Source organism: Vulpes vulpes, chromosome 3 (assembly GCF_048418805.1).
Source record: "Vulpes vulpes isolate BD-2025 chromosome 3, VulVul3, whole genome shotgun sequence".
Lineage (NCBI taxonomy): Eukaryota > Metazoa > Chordata > Mammalia > Carnivora > Canidae > Vulpes > Vulpes vulpes.
This window is the reverse complement of record NC_132782.1, coordinates 86,647,853-86,656,197: the sequence shown is the minus strand read 5'-3', so window position 1 is coordinate 86,656,197 and position 8,345 is coordinate 86,647,853.

Here is an 8,345-nt window from a genome sequence, read left to right as displayed (position 1 = left end):
GGGACCTCGCAGAGACATCTATACGGTCTAAGCGCCATGACACCAGAAGGCCCCGGGCGATCCCTTGCAGGTGACGGGCAAGTGGGACTGTAGCAGGTGGGCCAGGTGTCCAATGCTCACTGGCCCTGCTTGCAGGGCCACCAGTGCCTGCAAGACCAGTGCCGCTAACTGTGAGGGTTTTACCCAGAACGATGAGGACTGAGGGGCGGTGGGCTGGAGCAGCCTCTGAATGCATTAGGGCCTCCGATTAGAACTTCACCTGGATGGACATGTAATCGGGACAAAGCAGAGGGCCACCTTTGGGAATGGAAGGGTCCTCCAAGCAGAGGGAGATACAGGTGGTCAGTGGCTGTAGGAGCTGTGAGGTGAGGCTGTTGGACTCAGGGTCCACCTGCCGCCCTCCCCAAAACCTGTCTGCATCCACTCCCAGGGGACACAGCTGGGTCTGAGGGTGAGCTCTTGAATTCAACAGAGGTCCAGGCCCTTTTCAGCCTGCCTGCAAACCCTAGTCAGGAATGGTGCAGCCCTGCACCTTCCCTAGCTCCCACCCCACAGGTACTATTATTCTTAAACTTTCTGTAATGTCCCCCAGCCTTGGACTCTTGGGACAGAGCAGCAACTTGACCAGGCTTAGGCCAGGTTTAAACCTGCCTGAAATAACAGCTTCTCCCCTCCAAAACCTCAGCCCATGGCTGGTGAGCTTCTCAGGCCTACAGAAGAGTCAAACCTGTGTCCTGCAGAGGGGTACAGCCTCCCCTCCCCTCCCCTCCCCTCCCCTCCCCTATCCTCCCCTCCCCCCAAGCCTCACCTCCTCCAGCCCAGAGCACCAGCTGTCCACCCTCCAGCTGAGTCTAAGTCTCCACAGTGATTGTCTTTGGCTTCTGGTGTTTTTAAAATGTTCTGAAATTGCTAACACTTAAAAATTGAGGGTCTCCTGTAAAAAGATTGCAAAAATCAGAAACTCTCCCAGAACCAACAGCTCCCTCCCTGCCCTCATCAGGCAGGGACCCTGCATCACCCCAGCATCTCTTCAAAACTCTTTTTTGGGGACTCCTGGGTGGCTCGGTGGTTGAATGTCTGCTTTTGGCTCAGGGCATGATCCTGGGTCTGGGGATTGAGTCCTGCATTGGGCTCCCTGTGGGGAGTCCGCTTCCCCCTCTGCCCGTGTGTCTGCCTCTCTCTCTCTCTGTCTCTCTCTGTGCGTTTCTCATGAATAAATAAAATCTTTTAAATACACACACACACACACACACACACACACCTCTTATTGGTCTATCCCCACCAGATACCTAAACGAAGACCGATTTTCTTCGCCCTCCCTTCTCTGAAGAGATTTTCAAAGGCACGGAGTCCATGGGCCTCTCCCCACCCAGCAGACTCTGCCCTCCACCACGCTCGCCTGAGTCTCCACTACCTTCCAGAGGCTGAGCAGGGAGACTGCCTCCTCTGGCCTATTTCTTCCCTCTCTGAGGCTCTCCTCCCCACCACCCCCAGAAGCCTCTCCTTCCTCCAGAGCCCCCAAAGCTTGTCCAGTCCAATACACCACGTGCGGCAGCCACACAAAGGCCTCACAGTCCACCACCCAGTCAGCATGTCCAAGGTCAAAGTTAGGCTTGGGACATTCCCCCAAGGTACTGTCCTCCCCTGCCCCACACCTGTGACTTCAGAAGCAAGGTGTACTCGGGTAGACCTGCCCACTCTTCAGTGAAAATCAAGCTGCTTGATAGGAGCCTTCATATCTGTGCTTATTTTATAGTCAAATCAATATAATTCCTGACTCTTACAACCCCACCTGATCTGGTTCCTTCCAGATCAGCTCTCCACTGGATCCGGATTGGGTGCCTGGGGTGTGGGACTTGCCAACTGCCTCAGACTGGCCAAGCTTCTGCAGGTGACCCTCCTCTGGGCCCCAGTCAGCTTTGTGCCTACTCTGAGCAGATCCAGGCTGTCCCAAACGGGTCATGCTTTGGACTCTCATGTCCTGAAGTCACCTGGCCTTAACCCTTCCAGCCATCGAAGCCCAGAGCTGACAGGGATTGGACCTGGCTGGCCCAACACCTATAGGCACAGAAACTGAGCACAACCATAGGGCAGGGCTCCTGCCAGGCAGGCCTCTCTTCCCTGGGGTGCTAGAGAGCCAGATTCCAGCCTTGACTCCACCCTCCTCCTCTCCCCTTCACTCCATCATGCAGTGATGTTCCTGAAAGCTCTGGGTAGCCTTGAGGCTTGGGTTGCACGAATCACAGTCCTGACTTCCTGGGCAAGTCCTGGCCATTGGCCTCTCTGTAGATCCTCAGGTCTCCAATGGCACCCCCATTCCCTCTGAGGCCGGCAGCCTCAACTCTGCTTATCCTTTATTCTCAGCAGGGATTCTTAATGGGCCCTGTTCCCTTGCACACCTGCATGCCCACCCGCTGAATGCAGGGCCCTGTGCTCATTCTAGGAGTTCTCTAAAGAGTTCAGGCCCCGCCAACCAGGTGGTGAGGAGGGCAAGGGGACAGAGCCTTCACTTGGGCCCCTGGCTCAACAGACCCCAAAAGTCAGGACTGCAGACTGAGCTATGAAAGCTGACCAGAGGTGCCAGGGCTGAGTGGGGCAAGAGATTAGCAGGCATGAGGACCAGCAAGAGCAAAATGGAGCCCAGACTCCACTAAGGCAATGGTCCCACCCACAAGCAGATGCTGCTAAGAGCCCTCTGAATTTACCATGGGGGGCTCTCAGAACTCAGAATTGCAATCCTTGTGGCAGTGACAGAGAGCCCTGGGTAACAATTATAAATGTAAACAAGGGGTCAGTATTCCATATTAGAGGTCATTGGAATTGAGAGGGATTTGGTAGATAGATAGGCTGGGATCTAGGTGTGCCCCAGTTCTGCTGATTGTCTGCCTCTGTGAGGGGTAGCTGGTGGGTCAGAAATAGAAGGAACCTCTGAGGAAGGGACCTGGTGCCCCTCGAGGCCTCTGCCAACAGAAGTTACAGTGAGCAGGAGAGCAAGCAGACCTGTATCAGGGGCTGGTCCACCCTCCACTCAGCTGTGTATGAGCCACAAGGAGAGAGGAGAGAGGTGGTTGGCAGTATGTCCCAGGAGTAAGGCTTACCCAGGCCTGTGTACCCCAAAAGAGCAGGAAGCAAACAGAAAAAGAATAACAGAGCCCCAAAGTGGATGTTGCCACTCAGCCCAGCCAGCGACTGGGGTTGATGGAGGTACGCTGTCCAGAGGGGAAGCAGCAGCCTCTCCCAGACACAAGGGCTAGCCTTAGCTTGAACTCCTCCTGCACCGTGCTACCTGGACTGGTCTGGGGGGACAGCAGTAAGGGACACAAAGGAGCATACCTCCCTGTAACCTGTGAGCCATGGGCCAGGTGTTGAGGGAAGTGCAAGTGGGATGGGTGGCATTTCAGCCAAGCTGGAAAGAGGCCCAGAAACTGGAGCAGGTGAGATCCCACCGGAGCAAGAACCTGAAGGTGGGGAGCTTGGAGCCAGTAGGGGATTTGGGACCACTGAGTGCTGCATTAGGGCCCCCCATGGTGACAAGCAGCCACCAAAGGCACCAAGCAGAGGTGGCTCATCATTTGCCAGGTTGGATGGTGTGGGTGCACTGTGGGGAGGGGTGGGGGGCATGGCAGGGGTCCAGGTGGGCAGCAGGCAGCTGACCCAAGGCTGTTGAAATAACTTAGGTGGGAAGTGACAGGGCTTTAAGATGACAAAGTGTCTTAGTTGGTTCAAGATGTTATAACAAAGATACCAAAGACTGAGTGGTTTAAACAATAAACATTGATTTCTCATAGTTCTGGAGATTGGGAAGTCTGAGATCAAGGCATTGGCAGATTCGGTGTCCAATGAGAACCTGCTTCCAAGTTCATAGCTGGCACTCTGGCTGTGTCCTTATTCAGTGGAAGGGTCAAAGGAGCTTTCTGGGGTCCCTTTTATTAGTGAGGGCTCCACCCCCATGACCTAGTCATTTCCACACCCTAATACCATCACACTGGGGATTAGTGTGAGATGAAAGGGGGGCTGGGGTGGGGAGGACACAAATATCTAGTCCACAGCTCAAGGTGACAGAGTCAAGCTGTGGAAATGGGAATTGCTACTGTCTGGGGGTGGGGCAGGGAACCTGATAACTCTGGGAACATTCCCAGGTTCTGCATCCTTGGCACCACAGTAAAGGACTCTGCCCATCGTCCTTCCAGAGGGAGCCCCTCCCCCACCGCAATCCCCCCAACCCTAGAAGCCATGCCTGCCCAGTCTGTCATATGAGTCCATCCCAGCCTCCCACCTCAGCAGTGCAGGGCAGGCGAGGAGAGAGCAGTCATACTGAGGCTAGGCCAGAGGGCAGAAAGAAGGAGCAGGCAGAGATGACACATGTGTCCAATCAGCGGGGGCGGGGGGGGGGGGGCGTGAATCCAGGCGCCTGCAATGGAGCAGAAAGGAACAGGCAGGGGTGGGGCTTAGACTGTAGGCAGACGGGGTAGGGGGTAAGGGTGACAAAAAAACAATTTCCTTAACCAAACTTTCAGTCTCGGCCTCTATCTCAATTAGGCCCTGACTTCCAGCTTCCCTGTCTGTATCACCCAGTTTTAACAAAAATCCTGTCAAGTCGGTTTAGCCAGAGTCCCCACCTTGGATATCTGATCACCCTCCATATCTGGTCATGGTCCTCACCCTTCCACACCCCACCACCAGGATGTCTGATTGCCCTGGCTTGCCTTCAGCAGGAATCCTGTCTGGTCTGTTCAACCAGAATCCCCCCCACCCCTGATGTTTCTTCCATCTTAGTAAATGTCCATGCACCAACTTCCCGCTACCCTGCTCCTTGGCTGTAAATCTGCACTTGTCCTTGCTGAATCCCGATTTTGGTCCAGTTCTATTCTGAGGTCTCTTTTTCCCTGTTGCATTAGGTCCTGAATAAAATCTGTTTTTACTGCTTTATTATTTTTTTAAAGATTTTATTTATTCATGAGAGACACACAGAGAGAGAAAGAGAGAGGCAGAGACCCAGGCAGAGGGAGAAGCAGGCCCCACACAGGGAGCCCGACGTGGGACTCCATCCTGAGTCTCCAGGATCAGGCCCCAGGCCGAAGGCGGCGCCAAACCGCTGAGCCACCCAGGCTGCCCCTGTTTTTACTGCTTTAACTACTGTCTGACTCTGGTTCTTTTTCGCAGTGGCATTTCTGCCATCTCACCGTGCTGGGCATGTGGGGCTGGGTGGGAACTTTGGTTGGCATCCCTCTGTGCTAGACTCCTTGCCAGTCCCTGGCATGAGAGTCCAGGAGGATCCCAGAAGGGCTTCCTGCAGGAGGAGCCAGTTGAGCAAGTCCTGAGAGCAGAGTGGGAGGGAGCTCTGCCCAGACAAGGGGCCAGTCCCTGAAGGCAGTGGCAATACCTGCAGTGGGTCTGTGCAGAGGCAGCGCCAGCCCTAAGTGTGTGTGCTCCTAGAGAGACGGAGATGGCTGGCATGGGCCTCCCAGAATTCCAAATGCACCTGTATGCCGCATACCTCCCACATTCCTGTGCCCCTGCTGTTGAACCACAGGAAGGCTGACACACAGAATGAGCTTCATGACAATCACTGGGGGGCTGACAACCTCTTTACGGCCATCATCCCCTTGGAGGGGTGAGCAGGAATTAGGCAGAAGAGGCTACTGGTAAACTCAATTTCATGACTACATCTTTAACAGGCCCCCAAAAGCAAAAGTCTGTGTTTGGGGGGACACCATTTGATTTCTTACATCTTGTTTAAAATCTGTTTTTAAATTAGTTACTTCTTCTTCAGATGGATTTGGGAAATCTGTCGAGATTGAATTCAGCAATGAGTAGCAGAAAACCCCAGCTAAGCAGCAGTCTATGCAAACCAAGGTGTTACTGCCCTCTGGTGAGAGGTGTTCTGATGGGGGTAGTCCCAGGCTGCTCCAGCAGCTCCTCAAGGCTGCGGACAACCTTCCCTCGCCACCTCTCCCACCCTAGGCCCATTCCTTCCCTCCCCTGCCCGTGACTGAGTCCCGCAGCAGTTTCCTAAACCACACCCCTGGGGCAAGGGGCAAAAATCATCAGTGCACAGATTAAGTGGCCTTGTTCAAATTTGATTTGTGTTTATGTATTTACTTACCTCACCATTGATTGCTTACTTATTCTGAAAACAGATAAATAAGTTGAGAGTAAGTCAATTTTATGGCCAGTTTGTACTACCTGACAGAACGTGGTAGGAAGGAGCCTAAAAGGTTTTCAAAAGGGTGTGAGGTGGCAGCCAGAGAAAACCTGAAAAGTTTTTTATGTTATTTATTTATGAGAGACACACACACCCACAGAGGCAGAGACATAGGCAGAAAGAGAAGTAAGCTCCCCACAGGAGCCCAATGCTGGACTTGATCCTGGACCCCGGGATTATGCCCTGAGCTGAAGGCAGCTGCTCAACTGCTGAGCCACCCAGGCATCCCCTGAAAAGCTTCTTATTCGAGGCAAGGAATTCGAATTTTCTCCTGCAGATCATGTGAGACAGAGATGGTTTAAATTGGTGCTGGGAAGAACTTTTGGTAATACCCAGTTGTTACCTTGTCACCTTTCTTGCCACTTCTCCTCCAGGTCCTCTGATAGCATCAAAGAGAAGGTCTCTCTATGGGGCTGCTGGTCTCCAATACCTCTCCCACACATGGTCATCACCCTTTAGACAAAGACAGAGCAGGCCTTGAATTTGGAACTTCCACTGAGCAACTGGGTCTCACCATAATTTAACAACAGTTTTGTTTTCCTTGTACTTATTTTTACAGCTGCCTTCTATTTTTTAGGGAGGGGAGGGGCAGAGAGAGAGAGAGAGAATCCCAAGCAGGCTCCATGCCCAGCACAGAGCCCGACTCAGGGCTTGATTCCACAGCCCCTTGATCTGTGCTGGGACTGTGACTTAGCTTGAAAAACAGCATCCAGCATAAGTGACACCACACAACTTCTAAGGTTAGATCACAAGAAGCCTTGCAGATCTAAGCCCAGGTCTCTTGGGACTCAGACACTCTACTTCCTGGTCACATAGAGAAGTTATGGGTAGGCGCTCCAGTGGACAGCCCCACTGAGCTCCCAGCCGATCGCCAGGATCAACTACCAGCCTCATGATGAACCCGTGTCTCAGCCCCACTGAGCCATCAGATGATCACATGGGGCAGAAGAACCACCCAGCTGAGCCTAGGCAATCTGCAGAACCATGAAAAATAATAAAGCATCTGTTGTTTTTAGCCACTATTTTAAGTGGATTATTGCACAATTATAGTTAACTGAAGCAGAGGGCATTAGGAAAAACAGGGGACATCTAGAAGGACTCCTGGGTGTTTGTCTCAGTCTCCAGGTAGTTGGTGCTGCCAGCCAGTGAAGGGAGGAATCAGGAGATGCAGGCTTGGCCAGGAATTAAGAGCTCTGTGTGATCTTATTGAGCTTTAGATTTTTGTAATCTCCAAGTCTGGGAGACCGATGAGTCTTCAAGTCCAAGAGAGAAGTTCAAGGGTAGATCCTGATGTCATAGGCTGGGATGGAGTTGCCTGGGGACCCTACCAGATCCTACCTGCAGGGGAGGATCCTAAGGGCACAGGTATGCCCTTTGACTGTCTAGGGGGGGGGGGTCTCACAATTCATTTCTACAATGTCTAAAATTTTTAACGTAGGAATAGTAGAAAGCCTTATCTCATAGAAAATCCAACCAGAGGAAAGAATTTGTGTGTGACTCTTTCTTGCTTTAGATGCAACAAACATATTGGAACTCTGGGCCTGTTTCCCTGTACTACTTAGCCTTTTGTGTTTGACACACAGTAACCCAGAACAATAGACACTCTTGCTCCCATTTTAGAAGCAAGGAAAGTTGTCACACAGTAACTGGTGGCCAGAATTCCAATCCCCAAGTCCTCCCTGGAGAAACATTAATATTTCCTAAAAGATACCAAGTTGACTCAAAGGAAGCAAAGACCAGTAATGAGTCAGGCTCTTTTCTGCTTTATAGATTTGATTTTATCTCATTCCCTGGGGATTTTCCATTTTAGAGAATTCTGAGCTTAGCCAGCCAGCTCCTGATATGGCACAAATACAGCCCAAGGGCCAGCCAAAAGAGTTGGACATGATGGAACTGCAGCTACCAGGTAGAGGGGGAATGCTTGCAGGGCCGAGGAGATGAGGAGCCTACCTCCTTGCTACATAGCCCTGGCGTGTCAAGTGTCTCTGTGCCCATGATTCCCCCACTCTGGACACAGGAATCCCAGTCTGGGAAGCACTGGTCCTGGGAGCTGTGAATGGGGATGAGCCGATGTTGGGTTTCTGGCCACACAGACAGGAGCTCAGGATGCAGGGACACTGGGGTGGGGACAGCAGGTAGG